At 35.7% G+C, this 17,775-nt stretch overlaps 1 non-coding gene and 1 pseudogene across 1 annotated transcript; one reads left to right on the top strand and one right to left on the bottom strand.

Annotated features, from left to right (window-relative positions):
* Positions 1 to 2,939: 2,939 nt before the first annotated feature.
* LOC141660446 (uncharacterized) lies at positions 2,940 to 7,118 on the bottom strand (annotated as a pseudogene).
* A 706-nt stretch (positions 7,119 to 7,824) lies between these two features.
* LOC141662992 (small nucleolar RNA R71) lies at positions 7,825 to 7,931 on the top strand. Its single transcript, XR_012551087.1, has one exon. It is a non-coding gene; the product is annotated as a small nucleolar RNA R71 (small nucleolar RNA).
* The last annotated feature ends 9,844 nt before the right edge of the window (positions 7,932 to 17,775 follow it).

A 17,775-nucleotide genomic window follows, 5' to 3' on the forward strand; every position in this document is an offset into this window, starting at 1 on the left:
CAGTTATTTCTTCAAGAAAATCCAGGGATGGACTTGGAAAGTTTAAAGGAAGAAGAAGCCAGACTTAAATCAGAGAAAGTCACATCTAAATCTGAAGCTTCTGGTAAAAAGTTACTTCCAAAACCTAAAGGCATTGTGATCAAAGAGAGGATACATACTGAAGAAACTTTGGCTAGATCACAACCACAGATAGATCCAAGATCCAAGGGTAAAGAAAAGGTTGGTGAACCTATCAAGCCTTATGTACCTCCTGAGGAAGAAGAAATTACTGATGGAAAACATAATCTTGCTCTGACTTCAAGAAAAATTCTTAAAACAACCTCTGACATGGCTCAAGTTGTTCAGAGTCAAGAAATTGTAAGTTCTGATATTCAGAAGAAGCAAGTAACCTCTGACAGTGCTCAAGTTAACTTGATATCAGAAGATAAATCTAAAACACTCCTACCAGGATTCACTAAAGCAAAACAGACTCAATCTTTGAAGACTACTTTAAGTGGTTTTGAAGCAAGAGTAGTTACTGGAAAGGAAGCTAGAGATAAAACTGGATTGGGAAGTGCTGATGAAAGAAGAGTACACAACACTACTGATGATCCAACTTCCTTGAGTGAATCAGGTATTGGAGCAACTCCTGAGAGATTGAATCAACTAGAATCTGTACAGATGGTTTACCATACCTACTTGAAAGAATACATCATGTTGTATTTCATGACAGATGGTAGGGTTTATCATATAAGACAAAATGCCATTCAATTGAAGTATTTTGAAGAATTGGAGCATGTATTATTCTTACTTCAAGTGGATGACAGAATAACAGAGACTGCTGCAAACTACTTAAAGGAACAGATTCAGAGACAGAAAAGACTTTATTCTGTTAAGTCTGACAGCAGATATGTTCCAAAGTACAGAAATCACAATGGTGATATTGTTGATATGAAGCCTAATACTGCACAGATCAGAACATATCTTGGTATTAAGGGGCTTGAATTCAATCTAGAGTCTAACAAAGCTTATGTCATAAGACTAGATCGGGAGTTGAGAAAAGCAAAGATTAATGATCTCAGAGCTGCAATATTTCAAACTGGTGAAGATACTGCAGAGCTTAAAGATGTCAAACGGAGAATGATTGATGAACTCAGATATGCTGAGAAATGTTTGTTGAAGAATTATCTCAGAACAACTCCTGACATCAGAGAGATCGGAAAATGATGAAGCCAAGTCGAAGATCTACAACTGCTTAAATTCTGATATTTATACAGGTTGAAGTTGTTATCAGAAGTTGAATTGGTAAAAACTTTAAGGACTGTAAGTTGTAGTTATCTTGTCTATTTCTCATGCATTTGTACTTAATGTTTTTGACATCATCAAATATCTGTTAAACTTGTATATTTTGTTAATTTACAAGTTGGGGGAGATTGTTAGATATATTTGATAATGTCATGGCTAATATGTTTTATGTTTAGATTTCAGATCTTATTTGAACAGAACAAATCAGTACTTAACTGATCAGTACTTATACTGGAAGTCAGAACTTAAGGTACTGGAAGTCAGAACTTAAGGGATATCAGTACTTATGTTATCAGGAGATAGATATCAGAACTTAAGTGCTGAAGGACGATCAGATAAGGACAGTAGCTGATTAAAGTTAAGAAGATCAAGATAAACATAAGAAGAGATATGCATGAAGAAGGAATTCCGTGAAGAATGGAATACTTGGAATAGAAGATATCTGATTGATATATTTTAGGAAGCAGAATTATATTCCATATCAATTAGCGAATATCTTGTAACTGTGTAGTATATAAACACAGAAATAGAGTTTACACTAGAGGTGTTATCATTATCGAGAATATTATTTATTATAACTCTAGAAGCTCTCGTGATATTTTGTTCATCACTGAGAGATAACAGTTCCAGATTGTAACAGAGTTTATTGTTTAAATAAAGTTTGTTTTCTGTTACATAAGTTCTTGAAGTTTGATTTGATTGTAATAAACACTGTATTCACCCCCTCTACAGTGAAAGTGTGACCTAACAGTGTGTATGAATTTAAGGCCTTTGATGGATTTAACTGTTTAAGAATATTTTCTCTTTTTCAACTAATATTGAACTGACCCATTCTCTATCAAAATAAGTATCTAGCCAAACTTCGCAAAATTATTCTTTTTTTTTCTTTTTCTTTTTTTTTGTTTCAATTGACTTTATGATGTCTGTTTTCTTAGGCTTTCTATGTTACCCATGTAGCGAGTTTTAGGTCAGTGACTCCCAAACTAGATGGTTTTAGGGCACTAGGTTTTAAAATCCCCCGACGAACTTAATAACTCGAGTAACAAAAGCCACAAAATAAGACTAGTCAATTCTACTTGTGCCCATTATCTAAAGATTTTTGTTTATAAGAACAATGAGTATTGAAGTAGTTTATTCATCTTTTTTTTTCTACTTTTTGTTTTCTTTTTTTTTTCTTTTCGCAAAGGCTTGATTCGATATTGTTTCAATATGTGGGTTCTCTCTCAAGTATCGAATAACATCCCTAAATAATTTCTCCAAAAAAGGTCTTGTGCAAAAGTGTCGCCTTGGAATCTAGAGTGAAAATCAGTCGACACAAGATTCAAAAAGACACCTTACTCAATTACGTTTAAATAATCTAAAAGGCACTATATGTATAAGTTTTTGAAAACATGTTAACACCAACTGCTACTAAAGTTCAAGAGAGAGTAAGACAACTTAGCTAAAAATGTGTCTATTTTTTTGAATTTTTTGAATTTTTGATTTTTTTTTGATTTTTTTGTTTTTAATGAATAACACTAAAACCCTCCCCATACCTAAATCATGTATTATCCTCAATGTATGCAAAAGAGAGAAATAAGCAAGGAAAATGATGAGAATATACTTGATAAGGGATGAAGAGAGTTAAAACTACCTACTGAAAGAGACTTACTTGATCATGGGTCAATGAGGTGGATGACCTCTTCCTCGGAATCGACTGGCAACTCTAAAAATGGTTTGAGACATTTTCCATTAACTTTGAATATTTCACCATTTTTAATATTTTCAATTTCAATAGCACCATGAGGAAAAACTACTTTAACAATATATGGTCCCTCCCGTCTAGATCTCAATTTTCTGGGAAATAAATGAAGTCGAGAATTGTACAAAAGAACCTTTTGACCGGGAGAAAAGGATTTTCTCAAAATTGATTTATCATGAAAAACTTTGGTTCTTTCTTTATAGATTTCAGCATTTTCATAAGCATCATTTATCATTCCCTCTAACTCAGACAATTGCAACTTCCTATGACTACCGGCAGTGGGTAAATCAAAATTCAACTCCCTAATATCCCACAAGGCTAGATGTTCAAGTTCAACCGGCAAATGACAAGCTTTACCAAACACAAGCCGATAAGGGGACATACCTAAGATAGTCTTATACGCGGTCCTATAGGCCCATAAAGCATCTATCAACTTAGTTGACCAATCCTTCCTATTCGAGTTGACAGTCTTTTCTAAAATCTGTTAATTTTCCTATTTGAGACTTCAACTTGACCACTAGTTTGAGGATGATAAGGGATGGCCAATTTATGAGTGATCTAGTACTTTTTAAGAGAGACTCAAATTGATGGTTCTTGAAATGTTTTCCTTGATCACTAATGATAGATCTAGGCATACCAAATCGAGAAAAGATATTCTCTTTTAAGAATTTAAGAACGACCTTATTGTCATTAGACTTAGTTGGAATGGCTTCGACCCACTTAGACTCATAATCGATCGCTAAGAGAATGTAGAGGTTGCCAAATGAGCAAGGAAATGGGCCCATAAAATCTATCCCTCAAATATCGAAAATTTTGATAATTAGGATCGGATTCATTGGCATCATATTAAATTTTGTGATCTTTCCTAAATGTTGACACCTATTACAAGCGGCACAGAATTCCGCGGAATCCTTAAACAAACTAGGCCAATAGAAACCACTTTGGAGTATCTTAGCCACCATTTTTTGGCACTAAAATGACCTCCACAAGCTTGATCATGACAGAAGGAAAGGACACTTCTAAACTCATGATTTGGGACACACCTTCTAATGATTTGATCCGGGCAATACTTGAAGAGATAAGGGTCAACCCAAAAGAAGTATTTGACTTTTGAAAAGAATTTGGATTTATCTTGCTTGGACCACTGAGTCGGAATGTTTCCGGTGACAAGGTAATTAACAATGTCAGCAAACCAAGGGAGGGTAGAGATAGAAAGAAAATGTTCATCCGGAAAAGATTCATTCAAAAGCAAGTCAACGGTTGACTCTACTACCAATCGAGAAAGATGATCGGCAACGGCATTTTCAGACCCCTTCTTATCCCTAATTTCTAGGTCAAATTCTTGGAGCAATAAGATCCACCTAATCAAACGAGCTTTTGAGTCCTTTTTCGAGAAAAGATATTGAAGGGCGGCATGATCGGTGTAAACAATGATTTTCGAACCAAAAAGATAAGACCTAAACTTGTCGAGGGCAAATACTACGGCTAGAAGCTCTTTTTCGGTGGTTGAGTAATTAAGTTGGGCATCATTTAAGGTCTTGCTAGCGTAGTATATGACATGAGGTATCTTATTGATTCATTGCCCTAAAACTGCCCCAGCTGCATAGTCGAAGGCATCACACATCAACTTAAAAGGCTCATTCCAGTTAGGAGATTTAATTATCGGGGATGAAGTCAATTCTTTCTTAAGGTGTTCAAAAGGTTGTAAACAATCACTATTGAACTCGAATTTGACATTTTAGAAAGAAGATTGGTCAACCGTCTTGCCTTTTTACTAAAATCCTTAATGAAATGCCTATAAAAACCAGCATGTCCTAAAAATGAGCGAATTGCTTTGACCGATTTTGGTAGAGGGAGACTAGCAATGAGATCAATTTTAGCTTTATCAACTTCAATTCCCTTTTTTGAGATTTTATGACCAAGGACGATTCCTTCTTTAACCATGAAATGACATTTTTCCCAATTAAGAACGAGGTTCGTTTTTTACACCTTTTCAAAACTAGGTCAAGGTGGTTTAGACACTGATGACAAGAAGAACCAAAGATGAAAAAGTCATCTATGAAAATTTCTAGGAATTCACCTACCATATCAGAAAAAATGCTCATCATGCATCATTGAAATGTAGAAGGGGCCGTGGTCAAACTAAAAGCTAGACGATGATAAGCGAACGTTCCGAAAGGACATGTGAACGTGGTCTTTTCTTGATCTTCGGGAGCAATGGGGATTTGAAAATAACCGGAAAAACCATATAGGAAACAATAATAGGAATGACCCGCTAACCTTTCTAACATTTGATCGATGAATGGTAAAGGAAAGTTATCTTTTCTAGTGGCAAAATTGAGTTTCCTATAATCTATACACACTCTCCAACCAGATTGAACACGAGTGGGAACTTGCTCATCATTCTCGTTGGTCACTACAGTAATACCCAATTTCTTAGATACTACTTGAATCGGACTCACCCACGAGCTATCAGAAATGAGAATGATGATCCCATTATCTAGGCACTTAAGAATTTCCTTCCTAACAACTTCCATGAAAGTTGGGTTCAACCTCCTTTGTGGCTCCTTAATTGGTTTAGCATCATCAACCAAGTGAATCCTATGTTGGACAATTGCTGGACTAATTCCTTTGATATCAGAAATACTCCAACATATGGCTTCCTTATTCTCTTTAAGCACACTTAAAAGTTCCTCTTCTTGAGATGGGGTCAAATTAGAAGCAACGGGAAAAGATTTATTAGGACCAAGAAACTTGTACTTAAGAGTGGTAGGAAGAGGTTTGAGTTCTAATTCTGGTGGACTTGGCTCAACTTGTTCACTAGCTTGATAAAGGGACAAAGGGAGTGGTTCAAGCTCTTGGTTAGTTGTAGGAATGATGGACTTTAACATCTCATTGACCTCATTAGTGTAATCGGAATTAACCTAATTTTGACCAAAATGATTTAAGCAAAAGTCAAGAGCATCATCGACACTCATGGTTTCATGATCAAGCATTTTATCAATTAAATTAAGTTCCATGTGTTGGTCAAAATAGTCATTGGGTTAGTTTTCAAAATGAAAAATATTGAGATCAATGGTCATATTTCCAAATTTTAGTTTATTAAACCGTTCCTACAATTAATCAAGGCATTGGATGTGGCTAGAAAAGGTCTTCCTAGAATGATCAGAATTTGATTAATAGGATTTTTGACCTGTTCAGTTTCCAGGACCACAAAATGAACGGGAAATACAAAATCACCAACCTTAATCAACACGTCTTCAATTATTCCCTTAGGAATTTTGATAGAATGGTCAGCTAATTGAAGTGTGACATTGGTCTTTTGAAGTTCACCTAGACCTAATTCTTGGTAGACGAAATACGGAAGAAGATTCACACTAGCACCTAAGTCAAGTAAAGCTTTGTTAACAAAAGTGTTGCTTATGACACAAGAAATAGTAGGACAACCGGGGTCCTTATATTTCACGGGAATTTCATTCGAGAGAATCAAACTAACTTCAGATGTCAAAAAGGCTTTCTTAGGAACATGAGTGGTTCGTTTATGAGTACACAACTCTTTTAGAAACTTAGCATACGAAGGAATTTTTTGAATGGCATCTAAAAGAGGAATGTTGACCTTAACATGCTTGAAAACTTCTAAGATCTTGTCTACTTGAGCCGATTGTTTGTTCAAAATAAGTCGTTGAGGATACGGAGCTTTCGGCGTAAAGACTCTTTCGTTAGACAAATCGGGCCTAGATTTCGAAGGTGGTGCAATCGAATGAGGTGTTTCGCTAGACTCGGAATTCTCGGGTTGCTTCGAGTGATCTAGACTCGGACTCAAAGGTGAGGGATTAGGTTTCGAACTCGAATTCTCTTCTTTGTTAACATCAACACCAACTCGATTTCTCACTTGATTTCCCGGCCGTAGAGAGATGACGGCGTTCACATCATGAGGTCTTTGATTAAGCGGAAATTTAGGATTCACCTCGGGTTGACTTGGAAACTTATTCTTCTCGAGCTCACAAATTGTGTTAGCTAATTGACTCATTTGAACCTCTAACTTAGATATGGCTTGGGCATTGGAATTCAATAATTGCCTATCTTGGGTCATGGTTTGCGTGAAGGCTTGTTGAGTTTGAGTCAAATTAGTTTGATATTTTAGCAAAGCCTCAATACTCTTTTCTAAGGAATTAAGTCTCTTATCTGAATCATTAAACCCGGGAGGATTCAAGGGTGCTTAAATTGGGTTCGGACAAGGATTTTGACTAGAAATGGGGTAAGAGTTTGGATTAGGCTTTTGAAAAGTGGGTTGAGGAGATTGGTAGTTTTGGCCTTGGGTCCATGAAAAATTAGGATGGTTCTTCCACCCGGGATTGTATGTGGGTGCAAAAGGGTCATTCCTAGGTCTAGGTTGAAACATAGTATTCACTTTCTCAAACTCTTGAAATTTTTGAGGTCCATGACTATGAGAGTTATAATTCGCACACATAGACGCTTGGGAAGGGGCATTAGTGGTTTCTAAAGCTTCTAATCTTCTAGTGAGAGTAGCTAACTTTGCTTCGGTTGCTATAGAATTACCCACTAAATGCAAGCCTTTGTTAGCAAATGAACAGAGTGTTTCATTGTGCTTACTAGGCTCCCTATTCGGCTCCCTAGTAGACTCCCACAACATGGTCTTTTCCGCTAGTTCCTCGAAAAACTCCCAACCCTGATCCTCTTCTTTTTCCATGAATTTTCCTTGACACATAGACTCTAAAAACGCGGTTGTAGAACTATCTAAGGCCTCGTAAACAATCTTACAAAGTCTCCACTTTTCTATTCTGTGGTGGGGACATTGGGACAAAAGATTTTTGAATCTATCAAAATATTTTCAAAAAGACTCATTTTCCTTTTCATGAAATTGATTAATCTCATTTGTAAGTCTCGTAGTCTTATGGTTTGGAAAATATTTTTTTTTAGAAAAATGACTACGAATCCCTCCCAAGTTGAAATAGAATTAACGGGTAGGCTATATAACCATTTTTTAGCATTTTCTTTAAGAGCGAAATTGATTAGCCTAAGCCTTATGGAATCCTCGGTCAATTGCTGGAGTTTTTGTAAGGCACAAACCTCCTCGAATTCATGAATAAAAAAATACGGATCCTCACCTTCACTCCCGGTAAATTTAGGTAACATGCTAATATGATGACCTTTAATTTCAAAATTATTACCATTAACCGGTGGAAGAGTAATACAAGAAGGTTGGGCCGAACAGGCGGGGTAACAACGATCCTTAAGAGAAACTGCCATGTTTACTACGGGTTCAAGAATTTCTATGGGTACGGATTTTGATGAGGAAGTACGCTCAATTGGTCTCACTAACCTAGATGAATTATATCTAATCCATGTAGTACGCATAAACAGGATAGGAATCGAGTAGCAAATAAGTGCAAGAATTTAAAACACGCAAAAGAAAGGGTGAAAATTTGAAAGAAAAATTCTAAATCTATGGTTCCCTAAAAAACTCTAGACTTGCTCCTAACAAAAAGATATTACTAAAATTCACAAAACTAAAAGTATTTTATCTGATTGGCCAGGTAGGTGCAAGCATTGCCAAAAGGCTAAACACCAGCCTAGTCACCAATCTAAATGGTCAGGTAAGCTTTTGCTAGCCTAGACACCAAAGAATGGTTACTTAGAGATTTGATCATTTCAAGTTTTCTTCCTAGTTGAGTGCGAAGTCGTAGGGGCTAATGTCTACTTAATTTTATTAACAAGGCTATGGTATGCAAAATGATGGATTTAATGGTTGTGGGCCAAGGAAAGAGTGATGAAATCCCTCCCCTTATCTTGTGATGTGGTTTTGCCCTTAAAGTTTATTTAAATGATGCAACACACAATGAGATATAAAAGCGATAAACAATTATGGATGCTCTAAACTACGTGTCCTAACTAAAGAAAAGAAGAAATTTAACGTATCTTGGGTTCTCCAGCAATCACCACAATTTATAAGGTACGAAAAATTAAAAACAAGAAAATTAAATCTAAGATGATGCGCTTCTAGGTGAACAAATGCATGATGCAATAATTATGTATTTAACTAACTATTTTTTTTTAAATTTCAATCAATTTTTTTTTCTGATTTTTATAACTAGTGAAAAATACGAAAAGAGAGAGATAGGATTTACCCCAGCAAGCTTCCAAAAATTCCGTCGAGCCTTGGCAATTTTCGGAGATCCTACGAGCTTTCCAAATCTTCAATTTTCTAAAAAAAAAATTAAATAAAGAGAGCAAGTACAACTAATTTCAAAATTTAAAAATTAAGGCGCGAAAAATAATTATAGTCCCCCGCAGCGGCGCCAAAAACTTGATGTGCCAAAAATAAACATTATAAATTGCAAGCGCACAATATAGCATTTTAATATTTTAGATTCGTTCCGCTGAGACTATTAATTTTTTGTAAAACCTTAATTTTTAATTTAGGCGAACTAGAAAATTTAATAATGAGAGGAGACATTTTATTTCCTTAAATTAACTAGCGAGTTAAAGATATGGGACAGAAGGTGGAAATGGACTAGAAAATTAAAATGGGCTGAACTTTAACAAATGTGCTACATGTAATTAAATGACAATTGACATGTTCGGTACAAAAAATAATAAAACTAAATGAAATGGGCCAGGAGGACTAAATTCAATAACAAAGTGAATGAGAATTAAAATAATTAAAAAAAATTACATTCAAATGAGAGCAAGAATAAAAGAAAAGAGTAAATAACACTAATGATGACTACTAACTAAGCTAATTAAAGTAACTAAAATATCAATTAACTACTACTTAATGTGATTACACAAACATTAATTAAAGCAAATGAGTCCTAATTATAAATATACTACTACGTGTTGGACAAAATAAGGATACTGGATTCTGGGCCTAAAACATACAGTTGGGCCAAGAAAGAAAGACATGTGGAACTATACCTAACTAGGCTACATACTTTAAACTAACAGAGAAAAACTTATTTTTTTTTACTTCGGCCTAATTGAAGATGGGCCAAGCACTACAGCTAGGAAAGAAAATGGGCTAGCAAGAAAAACAAGAAGCTAATTTAATCACTACAAGTATAATTACGTAACTAGTACTACTACTAGCTATTAATTAAATAATTAATAAGACCAATTAATACTCTTAAAACTATATTAATACTAGATTACTAACATACTAAATCAAGACTAAGAGGTTAACAACATTTCTAAAATAGTAAAAGCGAATAATAAAGTTAAAGTGTACTAAGATTAAATGAAATCCAACAAATACTATTAAATATTATAACTAAATGACTAGCTAATAAATTAATAATAATCGTTGATCAATTCACAGCAACATGGAGCAAATAATATATTAAAATAATCACGGTGGATCAATAAAAAAACGTGAATATTGTGGTCAGGTGAGAGAAATTAAAAGCTTTTAATATAAAATGATGAAAATGAGCGAGTGCAGTAAAACCAAAAAGAACACAGCTAGAAATCCAAATGAACGCTATGGTAGCACGAGAGAAATAGAAGGCAGGATATAAAATTATTAAATGGAGAAATCACCTTAAACGCCAAACAAGTCAGCGAAGAAACGAACTCTCACCGGAAATTTAAGAAGATATTAAAACTGATATAAGAATAAGAAATTAAAATGAGCCCTTTTATTTTCCCAAGTATATAACTTGTGGTACTACAAAAAGATATCATCACCCAACTAAAAACATAAATTAAAGAAGAAGATGCAACTAAATAAAAAGACTTGAATAATATTAATTGAATAGAGTGTTTACAACTTTTTGAGAGCTACTACAACGGAAATGAAAACTAGATCTAGAAATTGAAAAGAGAGGCTACTACTAAATTTTGGATAAACTAAGATAAAACTAAGGTGATAAATACAAGGGGGAAGGGGTATTTATCAACAGTACCTCTAGTGAAGTGATTCTCCAAAAGGAATTTTGATAGGATTTCATACCAGGCTCTAGGTGCTTGTTTCAGTCCATAGAGTGCTTTCAACAGATAATACACATAGTCTGGAAAATTTGGATCTTCAAACCCTGGAGGTTGACTTACATAGACTTCTTCCTCCAATTTCCCATTTAGAAATGCACTCTTGACATCCATTTGATAGACTTTGAAATTGGCATGGGCTGCATAGGCTAGAAAAATTCTGATGGCTTCAAGTCTTGCAACAGGAGCATATGTTTCATCAAAATCTATTCCCTCATGTTGAGAATAGCCTTTAGCAACCAATCTTGCTTTATTCCTTATGACAATGCCATTTTCATCCATCTTGTTTTTGAATACCCATTTTGTGTCAATAGGACTCTTGTTCTTTGGTTTGGGTACCAGCTTCCAAACTTTGTTTCTCTCAAATTGGTTCAGCTCTTCCTGCATAGCTAATATCCAATCTGGATCCAATAAAGCTTCTTCCACTTTCTTAGGTTCCTCCTGAGATAGAAAACTACTATACAGACATTCATCTTGAGTAGCTTTTCTTGTTTGCACTTTAGATGATGCATCACCAATAATCAGTTCAAAGGGATGATTCTTGGTCCATTTCCTTTGAGGTGGAAGATGTGCTCTAGATGAGGTGACCTCAGTATTGTCATGATGTGAGACAGAGTGTTGATTAGTTGAAACTCCCCCTGAGTTGTTGGTTCTTTGCAGGGAATTTGGAGTTCTATCAACTGATGATGTAAATCGATTATCCGTTGATGAACTATGATCAACGGATGCTTCATTTTGTACTTCAACGGATGATGCACTATTTCTTTAAATGGATACTGTATTGCCTCTATCAACGGGTGCAGAATTTTGTGCATTATCTAAGGGCATATTTTGAATCCCTTTTGAAGTGTCATCTCCATCAATCTCCTCTTCACTATCATCGCAATATATCTCAATGTTGTCAAATTTGAGTCTCTCATGCTGTCCCTCATCTGTTAGTCCATCAATCTTTTTATCATCAAACACAACATGCACAGATTCCATAACAATGTTGGTTCTTAGATTGTAGACCCTGTAAGATTTTCCAGCTGAGTAACCAACAAATATCCCTTCATCAGCCTTTGCATCAAACTTTCCTTTATGGTCAGATTGATTCCTCAGTATAAAGCACTTACATCCAAAGACATGAAGAAAGTTTAGAGTTGGTTTTCTTCTCTTGAACAACTGATAAGGAGTCATGCCTTTAGCTTGATTGATCAAAGAAATATTCTGAGTGTAGCAGGCATAATTAACAGCTTCAGCCCAGAAATTTTTTGGTAACTTTGATTCTTCAAGCATTGTTCTGGCAGCCTCAATCAAAGATCTGTTCTTTCTTTCAACTACCCCATTTTGCTGAGGTGTTCTTGGAGCTGAGAACTCATGCATGATTCCATTTTCTTCACAGAACAGCCTTATTGACAAATTCTTGAACTCAGTTCCATTATCACTCCTGATATTCCTAACCTTCAAGTCAGGATGATTATTGACTTGCCTGATATGATTGATAATGATTTCACTTGCTTCATCCTTTGATCCAAGAAAATAGACTCATGAAAACTTTGAGAAATCATCTACAATCACTAAGCAATATCTTTTTCTTGCAATTGGCAATACATTGACTGGTCCAAACAAATCCATATGCAGCAGCTGTAATGGTTCATCAATTGTTGTTTCAAGCTTCTTTTTGAATGATGATTTCCTTTGTTTGCCTTTCTGACAAGCATCACACAAACCATCCCTTGAGAATTCAACTAGAGGAATTCCTCTAACTAGGTCCTTTTTGACTAGATCATTCATTGTCTTGAAATTCAAATGGGATAGCTTCTTGTGCCATAGCCAACTCTCAACTGAACTTGCTTTGCTGAAGAGACAAGTAATAGATTCTGCATCCGTAGAGTTGAAGTCAGCTAAGTACACATTCCCTTTTCTAACTCCAGTTAGAACCACTTTGTTGTCTCTCTTGCTGGTGACAACACAGGCTTCTGAATTGAAGGAAATTGTATTCCCTCTATCACATAGTTGACTGATACTCAGTAAGTTGTGCTTGAGACCATCAACTAATGCAACTTCATCAATGATGACATTCCTTGTTGAAATCAAGCCATATCCCATAGTAAACCCTTTGCTGTCATCTCCAAAGGTTATGCTAGGGCCAGCTCTCTCCTTAAACTCAGTGAGCAGGGAGAAATCTCCTGTCATGTGTCTTGAACAACCACTGTCCAAGTACCATAGATTTCTTCTTTTTCCCTGGACACCATAAAATTAATCAAGTTGATTTTGGTACCCAAGTTTCCTTGGGTCCATTCCTGTTAGCCTTTCTCCTAGACTTCATTCCTCCTGCATCTTTAGACTTAGGTAACTTTGAGTCAACCTTGATCTTAGATGTAGTTGGTTGAGGTGTAGGGTTAGTCACAGAATCATTTAGCACATTTGGAATTTGATAAGGCATGGATTGTGCAAGCATGTTATTCCACATTGGCATATTGTATGGCATTTGAGGCATACTGAATGCAGCAAGATAAGGATTGTTAAAATATGGCATGTTTGCAAAATGTGCATAAGGATTCTGTTGAGACATAACAGGCATAGCATGCAGAGGTGATGCAGACATATTAGGCATGGAAGAGGGCACAGGTATGGGAGTTTTCTTAATAGATTTGCAATTAGCAGATAGATGATTAACACTACTATAATGCACACAGCTTTTTCTAGGAGCATACTTATCAGGTGTGTAATTGTTATGTTTGTTAACCCCTACCTTCCCATTTCTATTAGATTTCCTTTTAGTTTCCTTTTTATCCTCAACCACTTTGAGCCTATTCTTTAACTGTTCTAAGGTCATGTGTCCTATATTCACCTTACTGAAATCTTTGGATGTGCTTGCTTCTTCTTTGACAAAGTTCTTGGAAGTTGAACCAAACTTTTTGTTGAGTTTCTTTAGATTTTCACTTTTAGAAACATCTGCCTGTTTTAATTGAGGAACCTTCAATGGATGCTCCTTTTCTTCCTTCAACGAATAACTTTCATCATCCGTTGATTCCACATCCGTTGACAGCCCATCAATTAATTCCAGTTTCTTTTTGTTTTTATCCCAGGAAGTTTCACAGAATGATTCAATTCCTTGGACCTTGGAAATTTGAGCACTAACATCCCTAGATGTCTTCCAGGCTTTAATCACCTCTTGCTCTCTCTCTAATTGATTGGAAAGTATTTCTACTTTCTTAACAGATTCAGCTAGTTCATTTTCAACAGATATACAATGTAGTTTAGTTTTCTCTAGGTCAATCAACTTATCTTCTAACACAGCATTTCTATTACTTAAAAACAGATTGTTCTCTTTAATCCTACTATTTTCTTTAGCAAGAGATTTAAGAGACACACGCAAATGATACAATTCAGTAGACATGTCATTAAAAGCATCATTGCACTCTTCTTTAGTAAGCTGTGTTAAATCAGTAGTGATTACCTGGTTGCTTGATGAACTAACTTCATTTTCCTCAGAATCAGCCATGAGAGCCAAGTTGACATATTCCACATCTTCATCCTCTTCTTCTCCATCAGCTGCCCAGTCTTTTTCTTGAGTAATGAAAGCCCTCTCCTTTTGCTTAAGCAGATCAAAATATTTCTTTTTGTAATCTACTTTGTCAAATTTCTTCTTTTCAGAAGTTGGCTTTCTGCACTCACTTGCAAAGTGTCCACTTATACCACAATTGAAACACTTGAACTTGGATTTGTCCACCATGTTCTTATGAGGTTTAGTGGCTCTAGTGTTTTTCCTAAATTTCATCTTTGCAAATCTCCTGGACAGAAATGCAAGATGCTCATCAATACCATCAGAGTCATCTTGGCTGGAGTTGTCTTCATTCTCAGCAACTTGCTCCTTACCCTTGCTTGATTCTGATTTGCTTGTGCCATCTTTGGAGTTTGATGTAGATCTCACAGTTTCTTGTCTGCATTCTTTCTCATTTTTAGCTACCAAGGCAACTGAACCTCCTTTCTTTCTTCCCTTCTCCAATACCTCATCCTGTTCCAGCTCTAGTTCATAAGTCTTCAAGATTCCATATAATCTTTCAAGAGTGAAGTCCTTATAATCTTGAGAGTTTCTCAAGGAGACAGTCATGGGTTTCCATTCCTTTGGCAAGGATCTTAAAAATTTAAGATTTGAATCTTTCACCTGGTACACTCTACCATACAGCTTCAGTCCATTCAACAGCTTTTGGAATCTATTGAATGTGTCATTTAAAGATTCATTTTCTTCAAAATGAAAATACTCATACTGTTGAATGAGAAGCTGCATTTTGTTTTCTTTTACTTGTTCTGTACCTTCACACAGTAGCTGAACTGTGTCCCAAACCTCTTTGGCAGTTGTGCAATTTATCACATTATCAAACATATCCTTGTCAAGGCCATTAAACAAAATGTTCATAGCCTTCTTATCCTTGTGGACTTCTTTTGTGTCTTCCATTGTCCATTCTGCTCTAGGTTTTGGAATTGATTGACCAACAGCAATTGTGGCCGTAGCAACTGTGGCTACTTTGTGGGGAATGTGAGGACCATTCTCAATGCAGTTTACATAACCTTCATCTTGGGAGAGTAGATGAAGGTGCATTTTCACCTTCCAATGGTGATAACTGTCTTTGTCAAGAACTGGGATTTTTACTCCAATATCCTTCTTACTCATCTTTGTTAGTTTCCAAAATCTTTAAACTCTTTGTGTATCAAGAGCTTGCTCTGATACCAATTGTTATTCCTAGTGGACTAATAATGAGATTTACAGAAGGGGGGTTGAATGTAAATCTTAAAACTTTTTCAAGTTTTGAGCAGTTTTAAAGGCTTTGTGTTCAAGATAAACAAGTGTGTGAATTGCTTTAAGCTAATACAGACAGATATATATTCAAGCACTAATGTAAAGAACACAACAGACCTTAAAAACTTTTCTGGTGGATTGTTGTTCCACCAGAGATGGTATTTCAGAAAATCTATGATTCAAGATGTTGATCACAGCTGCATCCTAGTACAAACTAGATAATTTTTCTCTCAAGATTTTTCTAAACAGCACTGGAAAAATTCTTATCTAATTACTAGCTGCTACTTGGTTTATATATCACCAAGTGTACAAGTGAAGATAAAGATAAAAATACAATAATAAAATAAGTTCTCCACTTGTTTCTTCTCCATATCACTCAAGTACTTTGTTGACTATTGCCTCTTTGTACTAGAGTAGAACGGCTGCTTTTTCTGATGTTCCTGAAATTAGGCTTCCACATTTCAGTTATCTCTGTCAACCCATGTGCCTCTGTCTGCTGTTACAACTACCACTTATCAACTGCTATTTAAAAGAACATCCGTTGAAGCCTTCATCCGTTGATGGCTTTATCCGTTGATGTGATAGCAGTTGAAGCTCTATCCGTTGAAGCTTTAGAGACATCCGTTGAAGCTTTGTTTCTCATCCGTTGAAGGTCTTTAAAATATCCGTTGATACCACTTCATTTATACAAAATTACAAGGCATGAAATATTTACAATTGGCCTTCCTATTTGCATATCTTCTAGTAGTCAACATGACTTATATTTTCTCTCAACTTCTAAGAATTATATCTTAAATACAGAGACTGAAATGTGCTACAAGACTAGACTTATTTCTAAGTAAAGCTGCACCATCAACGGATAGCCAAAGTGGTCTTATCCGTTGAGGCTACAAACACTAAACTTCTACTTAAGTGTTTTGTTATACATATCATCAAACTAATGCACATATATTCCTAACAATCTCCCCCTATTTATGTCTATAAGAATTGTAGACATAAATTCAGGGTTAACTTGATGATAACAAAACACTTAACAGATATATGAATTGAAACTAAGTAGAAATTTAAAAGTGCTGCAAAAATGTATGTACTAGGAGGTAATTGAAGATTTACAGAATTTCCAAGGGTGCTCCTCTAGTCTGAGCAAATCATCTTTTTCTTCTTTGTTCCCTTGTTTTCTTTCCTAACCCTTTGTCATTTTCCTCAATTTGGAGTTGGAGTTGTCTGTAGAATTCAGCTTCATCTTCATCACTGATATCCAACTTAGATTGCATTTCCTTGAGAGTTTCATTGCTGGCAATCTTGAGTTGGTCTTCAAGTCTGAAAAATCTTCTGACTCCTTTATCATCTCTAAATTCCATCAACCAATGAGGTGATTTGTGGATTGTAATTCCCCTTTCTTAAATGAGTAAAGTTCTGGGCAAAGCATTGGGCTCCCTCCAAGTTTTCCTTATATTGGCAATCTTGTTGAGAATTTCAGTCTTGGCAGTCCTGGTAAAGCCAGAATCCTTTTGTATGGCTGAAAAGACTCTGATCAAGGTAGAGTAGCCTTCATTCAGAATCCTGTAGAGAGGCCATGTTCTTTCCCCAGCTCCTTTGTATCTGAACACCAATCTCTCTGGTAGCTGTCTGTAGGCATCTATTCCCCTTACATCCTCCAGCTCATCCAGATAGAGTTCAATGTCTGAAATTTCTTTTATGTCACAGATTTGAACATAATCATCTTTAGAAATGGGTGGCATAGGCTTAGGTTTTTGTTTTTGAGTGAATTTCTTAGAGGTTAGGGGAGGTGTAGATTTGGATTTTCTTTTCTGTTTCTTTGGTAGTGGAAGAGTGGTTAAAAAGGTAGGCAATTTGATGGTGTCCCAATCAATAGGTTCCTCTTTTGGGATGATTAGTTCACCATGGATGTTTATAGTGGGATCAGCAACACAAGGTTCAGGTATGGAAGGTAGTG

Source organism: Apium graveolens, chromosome 5 (assembly GCF_009905375.1).
Source record: "Apium graveolens cultivar Ventura chromosome 5, ASM990537v1, whole genome shotgun sequence".
Lineage (NCBI taxonomy): Eukaryota > Viridiplantae > Streptophyta > Magnoliopsida > Apiales > Apiaceae > Apium > Apium graveolens.